The sequence below is a fragment of the Aquarana catesbeiana genome, linkage group LG02 (genome assembly GCF_042186555.1).
Source record: "Aquarana catesbeiana isolate 2022-GZ linkage group LG02, ASM4218655v1, whole genome shotgun sequence".
Classification (NCBI taxonomy): domain Eukaryota; kingdom Metazoa; phylum Chordata; class Amphibia; order Anura; family Ranidae; genus Aquarana; species Aquarana catesbeiana.
The window spans coordinates 750,290,371-750,317,390 of NC_133325.1; the positions used below are offsets into that span (position 1 = coordinate 750,290,371).

Consider the following 27,020-nt stretch of genomic DNA (forward strand, 5'->3'; position numbering starts at 1 on the left):
TCCATTAGTACAGACCCCCCCAGGACAGAGCCCCCCTCCATTAGTACAGACCCCCCCAGGACAGAGCCCCCTCCATTAGTACAGACCCCCCCAGGACAGAGCCCCCTCCATTAGTACAGACCCCCCAGGACAGACCCCCCTCCAATAGTACAGACCCCCCCAGGACAGAGCCCCCCTCCATTAGTACAGACCCCCCAGGACAGAGCCCCCCTCCATTAGTACAGACCCCCCAGGACAGAGCCCCCTCCATTAGTACAGACCCCCCCAGGACAGAGCCCCCTCCATTAGTACAGACCCCCCTCCATTAGTACAGACCCGCCCCAGGACAGACCCCCCTCCATTAGTACAGACCCCCCTCCATTAGTACAGACCCCCCAGGACAGAGCCCCCCTCCATTACTACAGACCCCCCTCCATTACTACAGACCCCCCTCCATTACTACAGACCCCCCAGGACAGAGCCCCCCTCCATTAGTACAGACCCCCCCAGGACAGAGCCCCCCTCCATTAGTACAGACCCCCCCAGGACAGAGCCCCCTCCATTAGTACAGACCCCCCCAGGACAGACCCCCCTCCATTAGTACAGACCCCCCAGGACAGACCCCCCTCCAATAGTACAGACCCCCCCAGGACAGAGCCCCCCTCCATTAGTACAGACCCCCCAGGACAGAGCCCCCCTCCATTAGTACAGACCCCCCAGGACAGAGCCCCCTCCATTAGTACAGACCCCCCCAGGACAGAGCCCCCTCCAATAGTACAGACCCCCCAGGACAGAGCCCCCCCTCCATTACTACAGACCCCCCAGGACAGAGCCCCCCCTCCATTACTACAGACCCCCCAGGACAGAGCCCCCCTCCATTACTACAGACTCCCCAGGACAGACCCCCCTCCAATAGTACAGACCCCCCAGGGCAGGACCCCCCTCCATTAGTACAGACCTCCCCCAGGACAGAGCCCCCCCCTCCATTACTACAGACCCCCCAGGACAGACCCCCCAGGACAGAGCCCCCCTCCTCCATTAGGGTACAGTACATAAAAAAAAAAAAAAAAAAAACACCCGGGCGGCAGCTGGAGAGGAGAGTGTGCAGCTGCGCCGCCCGGGTGGAGAACAGAAGAGTACACAGCAGGCAGCAGGAGTGAGAGACACAGAGAGGAGGAGAATGTGTCAGCACGGACCGCTCCCCCCCGCGCCACATCACTCACTGCACGGCTGGTCTCTCTCCACACAGAGACCAGCCGCTCTGCCTCCCTTCTCATCTTCGGCTGGCTGTTCTCCTTCTCTGACAGAAGGAGGGAGGGGCTTGAGCAGTGAATACAGCGGCGCCTTTCTTCTTAGAACACCAGCGGAGAGGCGCCGCAGGACACAAACAAGAGGAGGAGGAAGAGGGAAGGGAGCACTCTGGCACTTCAGCGCCCCCACCTCTCTGGCGCTGGGGTGCACTGCACCCCGTGCACCCTGTCTGGGATCGGCCCTGGGTAGGGCTTGGCCCCTTAGTTCCAGAAGAGGGAACTCTTAAGGCGTCAGCATACCAAGACATTTTGGACAATTTCATGCTCCCAACTTTGTGGGAACAGTTTGGGGATGGCCCCTTCCTGTTCCAACATGACTGCACACCAGTGCACAAAGCAAGGTCCATCAATAACATGGATGAGCGAGTTTAGGTTGGTGGAACTTGACTGGCCTGCACAGAGTCCTGACCTCAACCTGATAGAACACCTTTGGGGTGAATTAGAGTGGAGACTGCGAGCCAAGCCTTCTAGTCCAACATCAGTGCCTGACCTCACAAATGCGCTTCTGGAAGAATGGTCAAATATTCCCATAGACACACTCCTAAACCTTGTGGACAGCCTTCCCAGAAGGGTTGAAGCTGTTATAGCTGCAAAGGGTGGGCCAACTCAATATTGAACCCTACGGACCAAGACTGGGATGCCAAGTTCATGTGCGTATAAAGGCAAGCGTCCCAATAATATTAATATATATATATATATATATATATATATATATATATATATATATATATATATATATATATATATATATATATATATATATATATATATATATATATACACATACATATATATATATATATATATATATATATATATATATATATATATATATACACATACACATACATACATACACACACACACACACATATATACATACACACACACACACAATAGGTAAAATGATTATGGCAGTTCGGCTGTCTCTTGCAAACTATGGCCTGAAGTCATAATTCAGGAGGGGAGAGATCGTCAATCATTAATAGTGGAAAACCCCTTCAATAAAGATTAAGGTGCAGGCAGGAAAAAAGTTCTATCATATAATATTCTGAATCCTCCTGACTGCACAGACATTACAACATGCTGGAGAGCGGCCAAGAAAGTTTAACATCGGCACTGAAAGGTATTAGATACCCTCAAACTTGGCTAAATATTTAAAAAGCTCCATGCTTATCCCTGCAAGCATCTCGTTAGTGAACTGAAACTCAACTCTGCTGAAAAAACATGAGTTTATGAATATCATTAATTGCATTTAACTTGCGCTTTGATCATAAAATGGAAAGGACGGGGCTCAGAGTCTGCTTAAAACACAAACAGGCTCAGACAGATTTTTATTATATTAGCACATATTAATGAGGTTAAAGAAGAAACATGAAAAAAGCCAGGACATTACATGGAAATGACCCAAAACTGGCAATGGGACAGAAATGCTGGATACAGGCTTAATGATCTACGTACTGTAAGTGATAAGCAAGTTACATACCCACTGCTTGGACTCCATTAGATAATATCACTGTCACACCACCTGAAACAAAAAAAAAACAAAAAAACATTATAGAATTTGTGTCATTGGTGAAAAGGCACTTATGAAATATAAGTTACTAAAAAAAGGTATGTATCAACCAAAATTGAAAACTAAAGTGAATACATGAAAAAGAACGAAATAGGACAGCTCTCATAGCGGACTTGTTTTTTTAAAGTTCATGTTCCAAGGCCATCATGTTGGACCTGACTTTACCACCTAATGAATTGGTGACCTGGAACAAGCCTGTAGTCAGTAAAGTCTCCTGATGGAGCTCAGATGCTCGTTCATTTCTGGACAGTAGATAGTACATGCCCATTGGCAGTTTTATACCCACTTATTTGATAACAGAAAAATATCACCAAAATAAACCCAAAGGCTTCCATGCTATCTAAAAAAAGCTGCTTACACCATGTAAATGTCTCAGCAATACTTCACCATAAAATTTAGATATCCCTGATGAAGTCCAGTGGACGTAACGTGTAGGGCAGAGTCTCTGTACATGAATTGTAGTACACTTTTTAAGGGATTTCATTTGTTTAAAATGTTTTTGCTACTAAATTGTATAAAGCTTGGGTTACACAATATGGATTAGTTTCCCCCCATCTTCTAACATATATTGGAGAATTGCTGTCTGATGGATTTCAGAATGTGAGGAGTATCTAAAGTTTTACTAACTCACTCTATTGTGGTAGGAAAATGTGCGCTTGACCTTTACAAAGAACTAACAAAAATGTACCACAAAAAGTGGCAAGTGTCATTCTGGAGGGAGTGTGCAGGTTTCACAGAAACATTGACGACTCCTGAAATTACCTTTACGCTGGGATTTTTGATACATACACTCACCAGCCACTTTATTAGGTACACCTGTTCAATTGCTTGGTAACACAAATTGTTAATCAGCCAATCACATGACAGGAACTCAATGCATTTAGACATCTAGATGTGGTGAAGACGACTTGCTGAAGTTCAAACCAAGCACAGAATGGGAAGAAAGGGGATTTAAGTGACTTTGAAAAAAAAAAAATACTCAGACCAGCCTGTCTGGCACCAACAACCATGCCACGTTCAAAGACTGCTGACCTACTGGGATTTTCACGCACAACCATCTCTCGGGTTTACAGAGAATGGTCCAAAAAAGAGAAAATATCCAGTGAGTGGCAGTTGTGTGGAGGAAATTGCCTTGTTGATGTCAGAGGTCAGCGAAGAATGGGCAGACTGGTTCAAGCTGATAGAAAGGCAACAGTAACTCAAATAACCACTCATTACAACCAAGGTATGCAAACTACCATCTTGGAATGCACAAAACATCGAACCTTGAAGCAGATGGGCTACAACAGCAGAAGACCACACCGGCTGCCACTCCTGCCAGCTAAGAACAGGAAACTGAGGCTTCACACAGGCTCCCCAAAATTGGTCAATAGAAGATTGGAAAAATGTTGCCTGGTTTGAAGAGTTTCGATTTCAGCTGCGACAGGCAGATTTGGCGTAAAAAAAATATGAAAGTCTGGATCCATCCTGCCTTGTATTAACGGTTCAGGCTGGTGGTGGTGTAATGGTGTGGAGGATATTTTCTTGACACACTTTGGGCCCCTTAGTACCAATTGAGCATCGTTTAAAAGCCAGGGGCCTACCTGTGTATTGTTGCTGACCATGTCCATCCCTTTATGACTACATTGTACCCATCTACAGATGGCTACTTCCAGCAGGATAATGCACCATGTCACAAAGCTCCAATCATCTCACCACTGGTTTCTTGAACATGACAATGAGATCACTGTACTCCAATGGCCTCCACAGTCACCAGATCTCAATCCAATAGAGCACCCTTGGAACGTGATGGAATGGGGGGAGATTTGCATCATGGACGTGCAGCCAACAAATCTGCAGCAACTGCGTGATACCATCATGTCAACAAGGACCAAAATCTCTGAGGAATATTTCCAACACCTTGTTGAATCTATGCCATGAAGAATTAAGGCATTTCTGAAGGCAAAAGGAGGACAACCCGGTACTAGCAAGGTGCATCTAATAAAAAGGTGGCTGGTGAGTGTATATGCATGCTATGTTACAGAAAAAAAATGTTATGAAATATTTTTGCACAGGTTTTAGAAGTACAAGTTTATAGTATACTGTATGTACTGTATATAGCATACACTGGAGTTGATTAAGTAGCTTAATGTGTTAAATATTAATTAGCACTTTATGTACATGCATAGGTTTACACAGAGCTCATAAGTAGCACTTAGCACTTTTGAAAGTTCCTCCTATAATTTTAGGCTCCTGACTAGGGATGAGCTTCGTGATCGAGTCGAACCCATGTTCGACTCAAACATCGTCTGTTCGATCATCCGCCGAATTGCGAATGATATGGGCCGTTCGTGCCAAATTCGAGTGGCGCGTCACGGCCCATAATTCACTGCGGCATCGCTGGCTGACGATTGGCCAAGCATGCACTATGACCCGCATGCTTGGCCAATCACAGCACCATCTGTACAGAGAGCTGTAATTGGCCAAAGCCAGGGTGGCTTTGGCCAATTATGGCTCAGGGGGTTTAGTACACGCCCCACACTATAGAAGGCCGTCTGCATGTCGGCCCTGTGTAGTGTGTTCCGGCGTTGAGAGACAGAGAGACAGTGTCATTTGATATACACGTACATACACACACACTGTATTCAGTTTCGCTAGATCCGTTCCTGTTATTATCTTCCTACTGACAGGCTAAAGCTACAAGTTATAGTAGTGCGACCTTTGCACAGTGTTCAGCTAAAGCTACCTGTAGAAGGTTGGTGGTGTTTTCCTGATCTATCACTACCGCCGGCAGCTACATTATTTACACGTTAATGTAGTGCGACCTCTGCACAGTGTTCAGCTAAAGCTACCTGTAGAAGGTTGGTGGCCTTTTCCTGATCCTATCACTACCGCAGGCAGCAACATTATTTAAACGTTAGTGTAGTGCGTCCTCTGCACAGTGTTCAGCTAAAGCTACAAGTTAGTGTAGTGCGACCTCTGTACAGTGTTCAGCTAAAGCTACAAGTTAGTGTAGTGCGACCTCTGTACAGTGTTCAGCTAAAGCTACCTGTAGAAAATTGGTGGTGTTCTCATACTAATACTACTACAGGCAGGCAATTGATTTTGCTAGCTGCAGTATCTCTCTCTCTCTATCTCTATCTCTACCAGCTTAGTGCAGCTACATCTCACTGCAGGCCATTAGTATGTCTGGAAGGCCAACGAGGAGATGCAGACAGTCACAAGCCAATAAAAAAGGGCAAGCAGGCTCTGTGTCTAGAGGCAACAGTGCTGGTTGTGGACACGGTGCATCCTCATCAGCACGTGGCCGTGGGACACGCTTGGCTTTTTTTGGCAGCTGGCCATGTTGAGCTGCTACATGCGGAAGACTTAGTCGAGTGGATGACCAAGCCGTCATCATCCTCCTCATCCGCTCTCACCCATGCTCAGGATACTTTGTCTGGCAAAGCAGCTGCCAACGCGGCCTCTTCCCTCGGCTCAATGGCATCAGTGACTCCTTCCCTAGCCCCACCATTACCTCCTGAGGAGTCCCCCGAACTGTTTGACCACAGTGTTGGGTACATGGAGGATGCCCAGCATTTAGAAGGCTCTGATGATGATGATACTGAGCTAGATGAAGGCAGTAACGTGAGCACGGACAGAGGGGGTGCCTAAGAAGGACAGCAATCTGACAGTCATGTTCCCCCTGCTGCAGCATACTGCCAGGTTTGCTCCAGTGATGAGGAGGGAGGGGATGATGAGGTCACTGACTCAACGTGGGTGCCTGATAGGAGAGAGGAGGAGGAGGCACATCACCGACAAGGCAGGTTGCCCTCCAGGGGCCAGCCTAAGGGCAGCACACTGACTGCATCACACCTCAGTGCTCCGCATGTGCAGGGCGCTGCTGTCTCTGCGTGTTATTCCAAAAGTTCTTTGGTGTGGGCCTTTTTTGAGACGAGTGGACCTCTTACTCATCAGCTGGGATCTCCAACCCCACTATACCTTCAGTCCTCTCTGAGACCTGCACTGAGAGGAATGAAGGTGTAGAATTAGGTGTGTCACAGCCAAGTACTTGCGGGCAATCTGCTATTGGTACACCGTCGTCAGATTATACCAGGCAAATTTCCCTGCCCCAGCTGCTGCACCGCAAAAAGAAGTTCGCTCCCAGCCATCCACATGCCCAGTGGTTGAATGCTAGCTTGGCAAAATTGCTAGCACATCAATTGCTACCTTTTCAGTTGGTAGACTCTGCCCCCTTCCGTGAGTTTGTGGAATGTGCGGTTCCTCAGTGGCAGTTTCCCAAACGCCACTTTTTCTCACAGAAGGCGATTCCGGCTCTCTACCGGCATGTGGAAGGCAATGTCTTGGCCTCGCTGGACAGGGCGGTCAGCAGTAAGGTGCATATTACTGCTGACTCATGGTCCAGAAGGCATGGACAGGGACGTTACCCAAGTTTCATGGCACATTGGGGGACTCTTCTGGCAGCTGGGAAGGATGCAAGACAAGGTGCAGTAGTGTTGGAGGTTGTTCTGCCACCATGCCTCCAAAATGCCACCACTAGTGATTCTGACACATCTCTCTCCTCCACCCCCTCCTCTTCTTCTTCCTCCATGGCCTCTTCCTGTGCCTTATCCTCGGAACCAGCGGTGCTCGGTAGGCGGTCAAGGGGCTACGCAAGTACGCAGGCCAAAAGATGCCATGCAGTGCTTGAGCTGGTGTGCTTGGGGGACAGGAGCCACACTGGGGCAGAGGTTCTGTCAGCTCTGCAGGGGCAGGTTCAGAGGTGGTTGACGCCACGCCAACTTAAGGCAGAAATGGTGGTTTGTGACAATGGCACCAACCTCCTCTCCGCCCTCCGACAGGGACAAATGACCCATGTACCCTGTTTGGCTCACGTCCTTAACTTGGTGGTGCAGCGGTTCTTGGGCAGGTACCCGGGCTTACAGGATGTCCTGAGGCAGGCCAGGAAAGTGTGCATTTCCGCCGGTCATATAATGCCAGTGCTCAGCTGGCAGACCTCCAAAAAAGGAATTTAACCTGCCCAAGAACTGCCTAATCTGTGACATGCCCACCAGGTGGAACTCAACTTTGGCCATGCTGCAGCGGCTGCACACGCAGCAGAGGGCCATCAATGAGTACTTGTGCGACTATGGCACCAGGACAGGGTCAGGGGAGCTTGTTTTTTTTTCCCCATGCCAGTGGGCCATGATCAGGGATGCATGCACTGTCCTGTCACCATTTGAGGAGGCCACGAGGATGGTGAGCAGTGACAGTGCATGCATCAGTGACACTGTCCCCCTTGTCCACCTGTTGGAGCACACGCTGCGTGGAATAATGGACAGGGCACTTGAGGCAGAACAGAGGCAGGAAGAGGAGGACTTCCTTAGCTCTCAAGGCCCCCTTTATCCAGATCCGCCGATCACACAGGAAGAGGTCGAGGAGGAGTATTGTGTCAGTATGGAGGTGGAGCCTGGCATTCAGCATCAGCAACAGTCTTTGAGGGATCATTTACAGTCCCAAGAAACACATGGACTTGTACGTGGCTGGGAGGAGGTGGCTGCGGATCATGTCGTCCTTAGTGACCCAGAGGACTCTGGACCGAATGCCTCAGCAAACCTATGCTGCATGGCCTCCCTGATCATGCAAAGCCTGCGGAAGGATCCTCGTATTCGTGGTATCAAGGAGAAGGAACAAAACTGGCTGGCAACCCTCCTTGATCCACGTTACAAGGGTAAGGTTGCGGACCTTAACTTACCGTCGCAGAGGGAGCAGAGGATGAAACATCTTCAGGAGGCCTTGCAGAAAGGTCTGTGCAACGCGTTCCCAGAGACTGGGAGGTTACAAACTCCTGTTTCTGGACAACGTGTTGCTGAGGCTTCGGTCAGTCAAAGAAGGAGCGGTGGAAAAGGTGGCCATCTGACCGATGCGTTCAGACAATTTTTTAGTCCGCAGCCCCAAGGTATGATCGGTTCCAGCAACCATCGCCGGCATCTGTTTTACATGGTGCAGGAATACCTAGGGGCAAGATCTGACTTGGACACCTTTCCCACCGAAAATCATCTGGGTTACTGGGTCTTGAGGATGGATCACTGGCCAGAGCTTGCACTGTATGCAATTAAGCTACTGGCCTGTCCTGCATCCAGCGTTTTCGGGAATGCACATTCAGTGCTGCTGGAGGCTTTGTAACTGATCACAGGGTGAGTCTGTCCACCGACTCAATCGATCGACTGACCTTCATAAAAATGAATCAGTCTTGGATCACCACCAGCTACCAAGCACCTGATGCTGATGTAACCGAATAATTTTTTTTGAAATGTCAAATCCCTTCAAAGACTGCCTATACTGATGCTGAGTAATTATCCTCTTCCTCCTCAATGATCATGCTGATAGCTTGTAAGAACATTTTTGGTTCTGGGCGCCGCCACCAGTGCCTAAGGCCCAATTTTTCAGCCCCTGTTTAACATACCATGCAAATTAGCCTTTAAAATGAGCACTTTTGATTTCAAACATTCGAGTCCCATAGACGTCAATGGGGTCCTAACATTCGTGCAAATTTTCGGTCCGTTCGCAGGTTCTGGTGCGAACCGAACTGGGGGTGTTTGGCTCATCCCTACTCCTGAATATAAATTATACAGGCATTTCAATGATTTCTGTGGATCTGGCAGCATGTAATTATATTTAAAGGAACGGCAGGGGAAAAAAAACAAAAAAAAAAATGTGCAAGCTGCCACTGGTGACAAGTTTTGATTGCACATTTAGGGTGTTATCTTTTCCCTTTACTACTTGGTAATTTGGTGATCTAAACCAGTGGTTCTCAACCTCAGTCCTCAAGTACCCCCAACGGCCATGTTTTCCTTTACTTTGCACAGCTGCCTTAAATCAATATCAATGACATGGTATTGATAAGAGCTATTTTATCTAAAGGAAGTTCCCAAAACATGGCCCATTGGGGGTACTTGAGGACTGAGGTTGAGAACCACTGACCTAAACCAAACTCTGGATGCTCTAACAGGAGTAAAGTATTATAGATAAAAAAAAGTCCATATTCATCTGTGATTGATCAAAAAATTGAAAACGTGGTTGGTAAATTAATATGTGTAGATATCCTCCACCGCTTGCAAACATCCAACTACACCCAAAGTGCTCTTGTAAAATATATGCTCATCAGACAGCCATGACCTCTTTAACCAAAAAGGTGGTCAGAATTTGCTTGTGCTGCTACCTTGCAGCTTGGTGTGGTATATCAGACAGTCCAACACTATGTTCTCCTCACCCCTGCAGCGGGTGACATGAGTTGAGAAAAATACAAAGTGGACCCAAATAGCAAAATTTTGCTTGGTTTATTAAAACAACAAATGTTAAAAACAAAATGCCTGCTTACATTGTTAAGTGCCTGTGTCCCGGCACTAGATGGTATTGCATGTGTGGTCGGATGGAGCCGTGCTGAGCTCTGCTCACGCTGGGATCGGCGTGCATTCCACCCCCGCTGGAGATAGAACCGGAAGCTGGGACCCGGAAGTGACGTGACCGGAAGGTGCCTCGACGTACATTTCGTATTGCTACGTCATCAGGAAGCGTCTTCCTGATGACTCAACTCATGTCACCTGCTGTGGGGGAGAGGAGAACATAGTGTTGGACTGTCTGAGATACCACACCAAGCTGCAAGGTAGCAGCACAAGCAAATTCTGACCTTTTTGGTTAAAGAGGTCATGGCGGTCTGGTGAGCAGATATTTTACAAGAGCACTTTGGGTGTAGTTGGATGTTTGCAAGAGGTGGAGGATATCTACACATATTGATTTACCAACCACATTTTCATTTTTTTGAACAATCACAGATGAATATGGACTTTTAGCTATAATACTCAGTGTTATGCATATTTCAATTTCTGTATATCTAAGTTGAGATGTTATTTGGGCATCTGTTCGCAAATTGTTATATGTAGGAACACTTCTAATTAGTTGTCACAGCGCCCCCTATTACCACTTCACATTTATTGCACAGTAGGTTTCCTACAAGCTATTTGGACAGTAGTTTAATTACCACTTTTAATAGGCATTGGCGCAAGGTTTTTTTTTTTCACTCAAGGAGTAAAGGTTAGACTTACTAAGTACTGAAGGATCAAGCAAAAATACCTAAAGCATGCATCTTTAAAATGCATGTCAGCAATAGCAGCCTCCATAATCCTGTCCTTTAAAGGTGAACATGTTAAGTTGGGCTCCTAGTCTTTCCAGAAAGCCACGAATGTTTGGTTCTCAAAGTAACTCTCATCCTCGAGAGGCCTGTGAGCCAGGTGCAGTGTGGTGTGGCGGGTAGTTAACACACAGAGGCCAGGTTAAGTGATAGCAATATATTGTAGGAAGGTCCAAAAATACAGCTAGGCCTGGCGAGTAGGCACACCCGCCTAGAGCCACTTATGAATTGTAACAGCAGTCTATAGACTTGAACGGCATCTGCAGCGAGGAGCGGAAACAAGGTAGACAGTCCCTGCACTGTCCCTATTGCTCCGGAACCCTTTCCCTTACTCTAAGTACTGTCCCTCCAGACAGGAAACCTGTCCCTATACTAGCCACTCGCATAAAGCCCTAAATAGACTCTGCCTGCCCCAAGGCGGCCGCTTAAGTCACACCGGGCACCAACGTCCTTTCAAAGAGCTGTCACAGTTCTTAATCACTTCCTTCCCCCTTCTGCATTGCTGCTTTGGTCAAGCGTCACCTGTAGTGTGAAGTACTGACTGCACCTGCCTACATTGCGTAGCCACCTCCGTCAAAAACTTGCAACGTTTAATGGCCCGTACACGCGATCCGAATATCGTATGAAAACGGTCGTCCGAGTAAGAATAGTACGATTTTCGGATCGTGTGTACACTACTTTCGACAGCTGATCATGACCGATCATCCGATATTATTCGATCGGACATGCACGAAAATTTTCATTATACGATTCCAGATCATATGATTTTCGGTTAGTCAGTATAGTTGTCGTCCGACAATACAATACAAATACAAATACATTACAACACATGACATCATTTCTGATTTTATTTTCTGTCATACGAGAATTTTCGGGACTTTATCTACCTATTCTACCTAATTTCTACTTGCGATTATTAAGCGAAAACGGTCGTACGATATTCAAATCGTGTATACAGGCCATAGGCGGCACAGTGGTGCAGTGGGTAGCACTTTCACCTAGCAGTAAGAAGGGTCGCTGGTTCGAATCCCAACCACGACACTACCTGCCTGGAGTTTGCATGTTCTCCCTGTGCCTGCGTGGGTTTCCTCCGGGTACTCCGGTTTCCTCCCACACTCTAAAGACATGCTGGTAGGTTAATTGGATCCTGTCTAAATTGTCCCTAGTATGTATGAATGTGAGTTAGGGACCTTAGATTGTAAGCTCCTTGAGGGTAGGGACTGATGTGAATGTACAATGTATATGTAAAGCGCTGCGTAAATTGACAGCACTATATAAGTACCTGAAATAAAATAAAATAAGGGTTTGTCCAGACAGCGTCCCTTTAAGTAAAAATTGGTGCCACTTACTATTACTTTTATTGTAATTGCAATGATCAAAAGGTATTACAAGACACAAACACAGTGGACAGTATTGTGACATGATCATAAGAAATACGCCATAATGCTCCTCTAAATGCTCTCTCCCATCCTGGGACTCTCAAAGGTGTCCTCTGAGCGGTGAGACGTTGACAAGCAACATGGGGTAAAATCACACCCAGGGGAGAGCGTGTAAGTTGCAACATTCCAGAGGAAAAAACAACTATCAGAACAAACAACAAGAAGACAATGTTTTGGATAAGCTGCGCTCATGCATGGCAAGTTCATTCCTCCTGAGCTGTGAGCAAGTGACCTAGATTTTATTGGCCATGTTTCCATAATGGAATATAATTAAAAGCAACCAGAAGCTTTCCTAGCCTAACAGAAGCTGAAAACCGCCAAGACATTTCTAGAGGTATATGTACACAGAAAAAGCAAAAACCAACATGAACTGCACTGACTGAACAAATCCCAGGAGCAATGAGCAACCGACAAAAAAAATTAAAGCTGGTGCCCAATGTAGACCCATTTCTTTTGTAGCTGGAAGCCCATTTCTCCTGGATATTGAAATCACATTCAAGGTAACCAAACAGCCCTGTGTAAGGCCGTATACCCTACCTGGGTGACTGCTGCTGTACAGGTATAAAAGGGGAGAGAATATAAAGACAGATTTAGGTACTTACACTGGAAAAGATCTTCAGAAACGCATGGTTACCCAACAGACCTAAGAAGTGGCTGGAGTTTAAAAGCGACAGTTATTTAGTTGTATCCCTATTATAGCTGCAAGTATTAATTAAATTGAGATAGTGAAAGCGCTCTATCAGAAAGAAAAGCACCATAAACCAAGCAGTTTGATTTGAATAATTTATTAATTGAAATCTGTATCAATGACAGACTTCCTAAATCAGACACCTTTATACTAAAAAAACATAAACATATAACATGTACAAAACATTGTTAAAAAGACAATCAGGATTATCAACCCACACACTGGAAATTCTATGATAAAGATAATCATCTCAGATATCAAAAAACTTATGGGAATTCCCGTTTGTAATAAAGTGCACACTGAGCAAAGGTAGCAATTGTCAAAATTGTATTAAAGGTAAAAGGATATCTTTAATCACCAAGATCAAGCTCATAAAATGGCCAAAAAGTGGAGTACAAACTAGACACGGATTATAACAGTTCTTGATGGAGGCAACTTTCCGTGTATAACAGAGTAAATCGCTCCTTATAATTATGTGTATTGTAATTGGTCATTGATTTAGAGCAGGGTTTCTCAACCAGGGTTCCATGGTACCCTAGGGTTCCCCCAGAGGTTGCTAGGGGTTCCTTGAGCAATTAACAAGTTCTGCCTCCGAAATAAGTTCCTACTGGCACCATTGTCTTTTTAGCTATCCAGAAGGGGGCAATTCTTCCCAGCAACCACAAGTGTAAGAAGAATTCTTCCCACTGATCACCACATTAATGTATCAGGAGATGTAGATATAGAAATTTTAGCAGGGGTTCCCTGAGACCAGAAAGTTATTTCAAGGGTTCCTCTGTGCTGAAAAGGTTGAGAAAGGCTGGTTTAGAGCAACAAATATTTCCTCAATATAGATAAAGAATGGTTGTAGCAAACAGCAATGAATGTTGATCAAAGAATGTTGCAGTTATGTAGTAAAAAACATTCATTATGGATTTCACAGTGAAGGTAGCAGTAGATGCTAGATCCTAATTGGAAAGGATTAAGAACAGCTGATGTGAAATCTTGATTTTCAAGACAGCAGATTTCTTTGTTTTAATAGATACAAGTCACAATATCTGTAGATATATAAACTTCACAGTGGCTAGAGTAATATATCATCGTTTTTCCAGTCAAATCTCAGCAATTCAGCGTTATTTGAAACAGTATGAATGGCCAATTGCCAGAGAAAGTACTCACTGTTACGCTGTTTTAATTTAGCTGGGGTTCAATGAACTAGTGATTGGATCTGTTGGATGATGGCCACGGAGCTGTATTTCAATCCTTCAAAGTTATTATCACATAAAGTTGCTGTAAAAAGAGTTTTTTCTAGGTAATAGTGGTTACAGTCCTTTTATCAGTGCTTGCTAATCCTTGAGCTTGCCCACCTTTTGCTTGCTGGAATTTTGACCAAGTGGGAAATTCGACTAAGTGCTTCCCCGGAGTACATCTCCAATATAGCCATGATCCAGCGGGACGCCTAGGGGGTTGCTAATACCAGGTCCGTAACCAGGGGCATTCCTGTGTGAGTCCAGTAGCCGTCTTGGAAGCCAAAGGCCATGGCTGGGTTACACCCGATTTCTTCTTGCTGCCTGCTATCTGGTAAGCAGGCAATTTATATGGTGGTCGGGCACTTTTTCCATTTTGTGTGAAGTCACCGTGGTGGTTACCTAATTGATCCTATGGACTACTGATTTATCAATTTATAGGACTGATTTCATCATTTACGATTCACGTTTTGAGCGCAGCTCTTTTCTAATTTATCTATTTGTGTGTATCCCACTACTGAGTTGCTGCCTTTGTCTTAATTTTTATTAAGTCTAGCACGGTTTTTACATTTCTATGCTTTTATCAGTGCCCAGTGTTGCTCTATGAAGCCAGAGACAGAGCAGGCCAGCCGGCCTATCTTAAAGTCCCTTTTCGGAGATCTTGCAGCTTGTGTGTGGGTTCCACTGCCGGATTGAATAATGTGATGACGTCACTTGATTGACGTGTTTCGTCCTCCAATCAGAGGACTTCTGATTGGAGGACAAAACGATCTTGGTCTCATCAGACCACAGGACATGGTTCTAGTAATCCATATCCTTAGTCTGCTTGTCTTCAGCAAACTGTGGGCTTTCTTGTGCATCATTTTTAGAAGAGACTTCCTTCTGGGGCGACAGCCATGCAGACCAATTTGATGCAGTGTGCGGCGTATGGTCTGAGCACTGACAGGCTGACCCCCCCCAACCCTTCAACTGCTGCAGCAATACTGGCAGCACTCATCCGTCTATTTCCCAAAGACAACCTCTGGATATGATGCTGAGCACGTACACCCAACTTCTTTGGTCGACCATGGCAAGGCCTGTTCTGAGTGAAACCTGTCCTGTTAAACCGCTGGATGGTCTTGGGCACCATTAGACATGTGCACACTGAAATATTTCGTTTCGGAATTTCGTTTGCGTCTCAAAAATAAATTTATTTAGTTACTCCCGAAATTCGTTTTTATTTATTTCGTTTTTCGTTAAAAATTGCATTAGTCCGAAAATCCAAATTAAGGTCGAATCTGTCATTGAAGGCTTATGGTGTCTGTCGAATGTTCAAAGAAGATTCGACGGAGCAGCTAAACTGTACAATGCCGTATAGTTTACCTGCTCCGTCGAATCTTCTTAGAACTTTCAACAGACACCATAAGCCAAAGTACGTGCGTATTTAGTTCTAGCTATTTTACTGCTCCACCTCTTTGGTTACAATCAGCCAATAACATTCATCATCATCATCATTTTTATTTATCTTTCCTCCCCTACATCGAATCTTTTCTCCCCTACGTCGAATCTTTCCTCCCCTACGTCGAATCTTTCCTCCCCTACGTCGAATCTTTTCTCTCTATGTAGAATAATCTTGGACTAATAGAGTTAAGGTTAGGCACATTCGACCACAGGTTTGATGGACACAGATTGTTATTGTCATCATCATGTCGAATCTCCTATCTATATCGAACTGTTGTAGCAACGAAAACGAAAATAAAGCATTTGTTTATGTCGGATCTTTCGTTTTTCGGACTGTGCACTTTCGTTATCGTTTGTTAAAACGATAACGAAAATACCTGAAATTCGGATGAAAACAAATGCACATGTCTAGGCACCATGCTGCAGCTCAGTTTCAGGGTCTTGTCATAGCTTAGGCCATCTTTATGTAGAGCAACAATTTATTTTTTCAGATCCTCAGAGTTCTTTGCAATGGAGGTGCCATGTTAAACTTCCAGTGACCAGTAAGAGAGTGACAGCAATAACACCAAATTTAACACACCTGCTCTCCATTCACATCTGAGACCTTGTAACACTAACGAGTCACATGACACCGGGGGAGGGAAAATGGCTAATTGGGCCCAATTTGGATATCTTGACTTAGGGTGTACACCCCTTTGTTGACAGAGGTTTAGACATTAATGGCTGTGTGTTGAGTTATTTTGAGGGGACAGCAAATTTACACTGTCATACAAGCTGTACACTCACTACTTTACATTGTGGCAAAGTGTAATGTCTTCAGTGTTGTCACATGAAAAGATAATAAAATATTTACAAAAACGTGAGGGGTGTACTCAATTTTGTGAGATACTGTATGTCTGGACTCTGAGGGCTTATGTTTATTACTTATATGTACATGAGCTTTAAATATTATACAGTGTGATACAACCCTTTACAACATGCATCTTAATTTTAATGCAGCTTTATACACCAGTAAGTATGAAGAAAAGCTCAAGACAATAACCAATTTACTCTGCATAAAAAACGGCGAGGAGGCCTATGGAAGAAGGAGCAAGACACGAAGTTTAGATGTGAACTTTGATGAAACAAAAGGGACTTGTATGAAGCTGATATCACAGCTGGCTCCTAATTGAATTTCATCTTAAATTAATTTGAGAAACAGTACGCCGTTCTTTGCTTTGATTGATTTTCCAGATGCAGCTTTTGCTTTCATACTTCTACACACAGTGTATTCCCAACATCTTTTCTCTGTTTAATTGTAAAAAAAAAAAAAAAAAAAAAAAAAAAATAAATACTTAAGCCTCATGTTGGACCACCTCTGGATCACCAGATGCTCTGAAATCACAAGTCCCAAAATACCTTTATTGATCACTAGTGGGTAAGCCGAGTATACAGTTCCTCCTTGTATGCAGAGTCTAATAGACACCTGCATAAAGTCTGGTACCTGCAAAGCTGCATGGGGAAATAGAGGGGTTCCCAAAGCTCTCCCAGGTTATGAAGAATTATTTCACATGTGCACAACTGAGGCATGGGGATACCAAAAAAAAAAAAAAGGAAGAAGAAGAATTGTTTTAACATAAATTTGTCAAATTGCATTGCATATGCTGTATTGACATATAAAAAGTTTATGAAAACCCAAACAATGAAGAACCTCTTATTTGGTCAAGCTGACAGTGATGGTGACTGAACTGGACGAAACAAAAAAGGATGCCAACCTTCTGTCCTAAAGTCTTGTTTGTCTGTTGACTTCCTACAGACTTTTCTTAATTACAATCCCTAGCTATCTCCAGCAACTACAGAACCAGAATAGAGGGATATTGCCACAAGGGTCAATTAGCGTATTAATTACCGAGTACCATCCCTATATTGATAAGTTGAAGGGAGAATGAGGGGAGAGAAGAGCAAGGGCTACTCCAATTCAGCCCTGCCTCCCCATAGGGGCATTAATGGACTATAGCGGTACCCAATTAAACTATCGAAGTAGATAACATTCAAAATTTATTAAGATACAATTGATAAAATATGTGAACACAATGTACAACAAAGCAACTTGGGAGTTGTTGCAACAGGAGACATATATAAAAATCAAAATAAATACAGCCCACATGTGTATTGAAGGCACAATGATGTATTTGAGGACATTTGGCCTCAACAGTTTCGCGGCCAACGCCGCTTCTTCAGGAGACGTCCAAATATAACATCTAAGAAGATAAATGATTATAATTATATTAAAAAAATAGTGATATATTAAAGTACAGTGTGACATTGGAGTAGTTATAAGCAGTGATGGGAGTAAGTCACACATGTGCAAGTCACAAGCAAGTCTCAAGTCTTAACCTTCAAGTCACAAGCAAGTCCCAAGTTACTGTGGCGAAAAGCAAGCAAGTCAAGTCGAGTCCCTGCTAGAAGTCAAGCAAGTCAAGTCATTTATTTTGGTCAAGTCACAAATTAAGTCAAAATACTGATCTACCCCGAAACCGGGACTTGGGGGGAGCTTTCTTTTGGGGGGGGGGGGGGGGGCGGCTTTTGCCTAGGCCAAGACACAGCACTGGTGGTACCAAGTCATTGCAAGTCAAATAGCCCAAGTCAAAGTCAAGTCGCAAGTCATTAGTGACAAGTCAAAGTCAAGTCGAGTCATTTATTTAATTTTGTCAAGCAAGTCGCAAGTCCTCAAACATGTGACTCAAGTCTGACTCGAGTCAAGTCATGCGACTCGAGTCCCCCACCTCTGGTTATAAGTTGTATAAACACTCACCAATGACTGCCCCAACAAGTGAGGAACGGCAATTTTGAGACGCCCGTTAGGCGTTCCCCCTGGGGGCGGACATGGGGGGCTGATTGAGACGGGCTAATATATAGAAAGAATAATCAATGTCCGTTCAGGAAAAAGTTTATATTTTAGATAAGAAGGAAAGGGTAGAAAGATTGAAAAAAAAGGCCGGGGGGGGGGGGGGGGTCCAAGGATGACATCAACAAGAGAGGGGGGACAAGAGGGGGAGAGAGAGGGACAAAAGGGGGGGTGGGGGGGGAGAAATCTTTTTCCCCCTTTCCTTCTCATCTTCCTCTTCCCTAGGCACTTGGGTGGTATATGTCTAAAATATAAACTTTTTCCCGAGCCAAAATTGATTATTCTTTCTATATACTAGCCCGTCTCAATCAGCCCCCCCGTGTCCGCCCCCAGGGGGAACGCCCTAACGGCATCTCAAAATTGCCGTTCCTCACTTGTTGGGGCAGTCATTGGTGAGTGTGTTTATACAACTACTTTAATGTCACACTGTACTTTAATATATCACTATTTTTTTAATAGAATTACAATCATTTATCTTCTTAGATGTTATATTTGGACGTCTCCTGAAGAAGCGGCGTTGGCCGCGAAACTGTTGAGGCCAAACTTCCTCAATTACATAATTGTGCCTTCAATACACATGTGGGCTGTATTTATTTTGATTTTTATGTATGTCTCCTGTTGCAACAACTCCCACGTTGCTTTCTTGTACATTGCTTTCACATATTTTATCAATTGTATCTTAATAAATTTTGAATTTTATCTACTTCGATGGTTTAATTGGGTACTGCTCTAGTCCATTAATCCCTCTATGGGGAGGCAGGGCTGAATTGGAATAGCCCTTGCTCTTCTCTCCCTTCAACTACAGAACCAGGCCTCTGTTCCTAAGAGGAGGAAAGGAGCAGGGTTCTGTAGTTCTCCCTTTTTTTTGTCTCATTACAGTATGGTAAATGAGCATGGTCTTTCTAAGGCCCATGTGTCAAACACAAGGCCCATGGGCTAAATCCAGCCTGCCAGGCCATTTTCATGTGGCCCACGCATCTCTCCTGCAGCTGCCACACCTAGGGTTGCCACCTTTTCTGCAAGCCAATCCCGAACATTCTTGTACCCATAAAATATGCTTGTATAAACCTCAGCACAATAATTTAAAAAAAAACTCTTCCAATATACGATTTGTGGACTGAATGAAAAAAAAAAAAAAAAAAAAATTTCTCTATTCACATAAAATTAGGTAGTTGGAGGTATTCACTCCCTCCTTTCGGGGAGGGGGCCAGAGAATCTGGCCATTTCTGATTAGTGCACTGTGTGGCAATCAACAGATCGCCCGACTCTGTGGCAGAGATCCCACTGACTGGGGGGGGGGTAATAGAGTGTTCATCCTGCCTGGGACAGTTAGCCACAGTTCAGTGTGAATAAATGTGTCCGGGTTTCATGCGGTCTGAAACCCAGACACATGGTTCAAAACCCGGACTGTCCGGGTGAATCCTGAACAAGTGGCAACCCTACTCACTCCCCTCATCTCCGCACCCACCTTTTCTCAGCAGTCAGCAGCAGAGAAGAGGACAGAACTCCACTGCCAGATTCAGAGCTTCTTCGTGCAGCCGTGGAGAGGCTCATCTCTGCCCCCCCCCCCCCATCTCAGAAATTGGCAGCAGAGGGGAGGACAGAACTCCTCTGCCAGATCTTGCACTTATCCATGCAGCCGCGGAGAGGCTCATCTCTGCACCACCATTTCAGCAATTGGCAGCAGAGAGGAGGACAGAACCCCTCATACAGATCCTGCACCTTTCTGTGCAGCCACAGCACCCCCTCATTTCTGCCTCCCCTTGGTCACAGCATTCAGCAGGCTCAGGCATCTGACTCCAGTCCTCCTCTGGTCGTCTTCTACCCTTTCTGCTTCCCAGCTCCGCCCCCAGCTTCTTCCCAGCAGCAGCAGAAGGCAATCTTACCGGAAGTGGGAGCGGGTACCTGTCAAAACCAGGAAACCCCCCTCCGAAAAAGTCCCAAATGTTAAAGAGGAGGGTGGGGGGGATGTGGAGGATGCAAATAAGCAGAACTTCCCCATTTTGAGTGAAGTTCCTTAAGGCAAATGCTTGTGGTGCCCTGGGAGAAGTCTCTCTCCCCTTTGTTAGGGATATAGTTTCAGAGGACGGCCCAGGTAGTTTAGTGCTGGAACCCAAGAGCAGGCTCCGCACAGGTAAAGCTGCAGAAGTCTCTGATAAATCAGTCAGAGGGGCTGTGAGCAATGGGACCCCACATGAATGGCTGTATTGGGGAGTTTGTTCAGACAATGCCCACCAATGTGACTGGGGCTTACGGTAGTGCTGCGTGCTCTAATGTCTTTCAGTGGCTTGCACACCGATTCTGATGTAGGGGACCATATATCGCAGCGCTTCCTTTGAGCACTGCAAGGCAGAAAGAGATGCAATTCATATGCCCTGGGCACGGCTAGGTTTCCTGGGGATGATGGAAGCCCATGGGATTGTGGGTAAAGGCATTAAAGGGCCCCACATCCACTACTGGGGACAGTGGGTAAAGGGGCGCTCTGCTACATTAATACAGGCAGAAAACTATGGAGCTTTACAGCCTGTCATTGATTTCTACAGGCTGAGTGGCCTCATCTCATCAGTAACACATGGCTATACCCACCACGGAAATACCCTGATCTGGGCAGTGTACAGCCAGGAATAGCCATGTGAATGAGCCCTAAGACTTAATATATGTTACTGGCAGGATCACCAGGTAAAAATAAATAAAAAAAAAAAAAATGAACATTGGAAAAAAAAAAGTAAACGAATGCAGCCACAGACATGACAACCATTAAACTGAGATATATTACATTTTTGTTTCTAGGTTTAAAAATGCTTCTAGGCCTCTTGCACACTGCAGCTTGAAAAAGCTCAGTATAGCTTTTTTTTTTTTACTCAGCTAAAATACAGCCCATTAAAACTGTAATGTGCCTATGAACACAGATGTGTAAATAAGCGCCGTGCATTAGTCAGAAAAAAAAAAAAAAAAAAAAATCAGCTTTTTTGGTCAGTAGTTTACGCCTCATGCACAAATACGTGCAAATTCCCATTTACATACTGTGCAGAACGAGAACGTGAGCATAAATTTTCATGCATTCTTGAAAACGGGCGAATACATACAAAGAAAAAAAAAAAAAATCTAAAAAAAGTAGATGCTCAAACAGGAGTATCATGCGCAAGAGGCCTAAAGCATATCTAACTAAAAAAATAAACATTTTATGGATTCCATCTTATCAGTCCTTAGATGTGGTGTCTGCATTGTCTATGGTGCAGGAGCATTGTCAGTCTAGGCCAGGGATATGCAATTAGCGGACCTCCAGCTATTGCAGAACTACAAGTCCCATGAGGCATAGCAAGACTGACAGCCACAAGCATGACACCCAGGGGCATGAGGGGACCTGTAGTTTTGCAACAGCTGGAGGTCCGCTAATTGCATTACCCTGGTCTAGGCCATTCTCTGGATTTGGACTACATACACTTCTTTTCTTTGTCTCTTTAATCGCTTCCCGACTGCCTCATAGGAGTACAGCGGCAGAGCGGCTCTCCTGAGAGAGAGAGAGAAGGAGAGAGAGAGAGAAAGAGAGAGAGAGAAGGAGAGAGAGAGAGAGAGAGAAGGAGAGAGAGAAAGAGAAAGAGAGAGAGAGAGAGAGAGAAAGAGAAAGAGAAAGAGAGAGAGAGAGAGAGAGAGAAAGAGAGAGAGAGAGAGAGAGAGAGAGAGAGAGAGAGAGAGAATGCAGAGCTCTGTCCAGTCAGAAGGGATGTGGTGGATTTTGTTTCCCTGCAATGCGGGGAATAAAATTCACCAAGTCCCTAGTAAAAAGAGCTAGCTAGGAGTATAGTATCCCCATAATCCAGGGATTGTCTGTACGTGGTGGACAGCGGGCCTACCGTACGGTTTATGAAGTGGTATATTGGTGTCTTCATTCCAAGAAAGGCCCCGACCGGGTTAAGGTCGCAAGCTTTCCTAGGCTTGCCGGTTGGTAAGCGCGCATTTTTTACCTATATCACAGTGGTGCGGTGAAGGATTTACCCACTCCTTACCTACATTCTTGCCTTAGACGGGGACCCCTGCCTCTGGTTCTTCACCTTACCTCACCTTTTGGATTTTTGATCACGGATTAGGACTGTTCTCAAAATTTATATGATTTGACTATGAACTTTATTATTTATTATTTATCCTAAATATTCACTCAATGTATCACATTTGTTCACTTATACTTATATTGGCTCAATTTTAAGCCTTCAACATTCACAGCGCTGCTCCTTTTATTGATAGTAAAAAGAGCACACAAAGTACACAAAAAAAACAAAAAAAAACACACTGGTTAAGCACACATTTAACCCTTATTTTAACCCATATTTTTAGCATTGATCGCTGTATTCGTGTCCCTGGTTCCTACAAAGTGTCAAAAGTGTCAGTTCATGTCAGATTGTCTGCCACAATAATCGCAGTTTTTGGCTTCAGACTTTTTTTTCTACAGTCAATAAACTCTCCAGCATGTTATCCTATGTGTTCATGCACACATAGGCTGTTATCAACTGTTTTTTGACTGGGGTGTTTTTTGGCTGGAAAAAAAACCCCAAAACTAGTGGGTTCTGAGAGGCATTTTTCAGTTGTTTTCAGCTGTAAAAGCGCTCTAACATCAAAAAAAAAAAAGCCTAAAAACACCCAAAAATGCAGACAAACGCTCAAAAACACGGCTCACCAGCATTTAACATTTTTGATTCACTGAAAAAAAAAAAAAATGCAAAGCTACTGGCGTTTTTATAACGTTGTTTTAAAGTCCAGTGTGCATGAGGCCTAATACTGTGTAAGTTTCTTGTTATTGGTGTCAACAGTAACAAAAATGACTGAAGCCAGGGTGTCAGAGGTGGTGGACCTGCAGAGTGGGGGAGACCAGTGGGGTACAGATTCTACCAGCGGCCCTCACGAGGGTAACGCTAAAGTCATGAAGGGAGGGCAAGTGGTTAATAACGAAAGAGGTATTCTGTAGTTCACCAAGGAGAAATGGGAAAGCGGATGACGTTGAGATGTCAGCAGTTCAGTGCACAGAAAGTTCCAAGGATGCAAGATTTCTGGCAAGATCAACAGGTATGCTTTGTACTAGGGTTGTCCCAATACCACTTTTTTAGGACCGAGTACAAGTACCGATACTTTTTTTCAAGTACTCGCCGATACCGATTACCGATACTTTTTTTTTTAATGTCACGTGACAGGTTTTTTTTTGCTATTTTTTTTGGGGGGGGGGGTGAACGTTGTATGTGTGTGTTTTTTTTTACAATTTTTATTTTTTTACAATAATATTCTTTTATTCTTTATTGTTTTTTTTTTTGTTTTTTTCATCAGCCCTTTTGGGGGGCTTTGGTGAGATATCAGGGGTCTTAACAGACCTCTGATATCTCCCCCTTGAGACAGAGAAAGAGACAGAGGATAGAGATTCCCCAGTCCCTTTCTCAGCAGCCCGAAATGCCAAATACACCAGGGAAACCTAATTCATATGTTATGGAGATGCCCCAAACTAGTGAGATACTGACAGGAAGTTATCAAGTTTATTAATAATACACTGTATTTATTGGTGTATAACACTCACTTTTTCACCTTGAAAATTGGGTGCAAATAGCGTGTAAGTGTTATACGCCGATACTTCAATTTTAGCTGCCTCAGAGGGGACAGGGAGGGGGGCGGGACTAGCGCCGTCAGATTACATACAGTGAGAATCTCCTGTTTACTTGGCGGCCTCTGTAATAGGAAGTCCCGTCTCCTGGGCCGCCATTGGACCACTGTTCTGTCTATCATAGGAGATTCTCACTGTATGTAATCTATTGGCGCTCGTCCCGCCCCCTCCCTGTCCCCTCTAGGCTGGAGATGGGCATAGATCAGGCTGCACTGATGGCAATGGCGAGGCTGCTGCACTGATGGCAATGGCGAGGCTGCTGCACTGATGGCAATGGCGAGGCTGCAGATGGGCATTGATCAGGCTGCATTGATGGCAATGGTGAGGCTGCAGATGGGCACTGACCCTTATTTTGCTTCAAAGTTCCTTATTTAAAATGTAAGTTTTTTTCCTGAAACTTCCCTCTTAAAATGAATGTGCGTGTTATACGCCGCAATAAATACGGTATATCAGGTTCAACTCAACTTAAATCCAGTTACGTGTATTCTGGGTGGTTTGTTAGAAGAACTGTATCCCTTCTACTTCTTATGTTGTTAGACTGCTTTATTTAGCCAGAAAGCTGATAGCAAGATTCTGGTTATCCCCTCAAACTCCTACATGTCAGCAATCGATTTAACAGGAAAAAAAATACATACCTACATTGGAATTCCCCTCAAATTCCAGAAAATTTGTCAGGAGTGGCTGGAGACCCCAGGGATGGCTCCCTCTCAACTCATATTCACAAGACTACTTTAGAAATGTTGTGGGCTAGAGTAAAGTGCTAAGTGTTTCTAGAAATGGGCAGATTTGGTGAAATGTATACATATGTATGGGTGTGATACGTGCACTGCAAGAGTTTGAGTTTTTATTTTATTTTTTTTTGTGTTTGTTTGGTTTGTATTGCTATTTTATCTGAGTTGAAGACACCACTGATTGAACGGTGTGGACTCTATGCAAACAAGTTCATACTTTATGAAGAGTAAAATGATTCTTTGATTGTTTTCTTACTGCTTATGGGAGTCTATATTTGAATGTTTGCACTTTATATTTTCTTGTACAATAAAATTTTTGCTTGATAAAAAAAAAAACAAAAACAAAAAACACACAAATGCAGCCACTCCAATATAAGGACCAAAATGCTGCAATGTATTACATTAATTGGTCTAGGGTTCAGATGCACTTCATTTTTTTATGTTCAAAGAAATAAAGAAAGAAAAGGAATTTAAAAAAGTTAATCCACTGAGACCGGTTTATAACCAGACTACAGATTATGTTATCTCTGTACTATGCACATATGAATGACCCTCCTCAGTGTCTGCATTCTGTTATTCACCATCTCATACACTACAGCACTCCTGGGAGATTCTGCATTTTTACTGAATAACCAAATAATGACATCATGCCGGAGCCCTTGTGGTAGCAGATGAGGATGTGTTACCAGTTCTAGTAATGCATGTTGTATTACTATCACTTTGTACTGTTACAGTAGTGCTGGAACAGAAGAGAAATACTCCTGGTCTGCAATTAAAGAATTATTTGAAAATCCAAAATCAGCCATTAAAGCAGATTTGATGCCAAGTCCACCATTTTTTTTTTTTTTTATACTCCCCTCACTGCCCAAAGATAACACCTACTAGGGTAGGGTCCCACATTGTAGCGAATACTAGCAGTCCCCAACACCATCTCAATGCATGCTTCTTTGCAGACACCATTGTTCTATAGAACTCTCACCCATCCTGTAGGAGGAAAACTTAGAAACCAAAAAGAGTAAAGCCAACCATGCACTGACGAAATGTCAGCCTGTCGAATCTGCAAAATTGCAGCTGTGGGTGGTCCTCTCAGCACCCGCCTCCCGCTCATCAAGTCTATTTTGCAATCGACCCATGTTAAAGGAGCAGGTCCGAAAATTATTGTATGATCAGAGCTTGCATCCAATCATGTGCAAGAAGTGGGCAGCACTTCTGGCTGGCTAAACGTATAGCTGGCTAAATGTATAGCAATTCCGCCTAGCAGCACTAGGGTCGCCGATTCGAATCCCAACCACGGCACTACCTGCATGGAGTATCCATGTTCTACCTGTGCCTGTGCGGGTTTCCTCCGGATACTCGGTTTTAAGTTGACAATACACTAGTGAAATCTCATTTGGAAAATTTTGTTTTAAAAGTGGAGGTCTAATCAAAACCTAAACTAAGCTTAAACCTGCTCCCATCCCCATTCTAAGCCCTATACTAACTATCCTGTAAAAGGAAAGAAGCCTATAGTTACCTAATCTAAGGATGTTCCAGTCCAGTCACACGATCTGCCCAGCGGCCAGCTTTAGAGGAGAAGAGAGCAGTGATAACGGCTGCAGAGCCTGGGTGGTGACATCACCCAGAGGGTTAATATAGGGCATCTGTTGTCCGCTGTCCTCCACTCTACCTCCCGGAGCAGGTGCTGGGATCCAATCACATGACCGGACTTGAGTGCCGTTAAATTAGGCAACTATACACATCTCTCCTTTACAGGGTAATTAGTATAGGCTTAGAAAGGGGGTGGCAGCAGGTTTTAGGCTTAGTTACATGCCTTGAAAAAGTATTTATACCCATTGAAATCTTCCACAGTTTGTTGTGTTACAACCAAAAATGTAAATTAAATACATAAAAAATTATTTTATGTGATAGACCAACACAAAGTGACAATTGTGAAGTGAAAGGAAAATAATGTATG

General features: G+C 44.3%; 1 protein-coding gene across 2 annotated transcripts in view; it reads right to left on the bottom strand.

Annotated features, from left to right (window-relative positions):
* The window catches only part of TIAM1 (TIAM Rac1 associated GEF 1), a 607,717-nt gene that overhangs the window by 477,086 nt on the left and 103,611 nt on the right, over positions 1-27,020 (bottom strand). The window contains exon 2 of one of the 2 annotated variants that reach the window (XM_073617106.1): positions 2,776-2,817. The exons of the other annotated variant lie outside the window; for it this stretch is intronic. The gene's annotated coding sequence lies outside the window, so the exon portion shown is untranslated. The remainder of the gene's footprint in view (positions 1-2,775; positions 2,818-27,020) is intronic. 2 annotated transcript variants of the gene reach the window in all.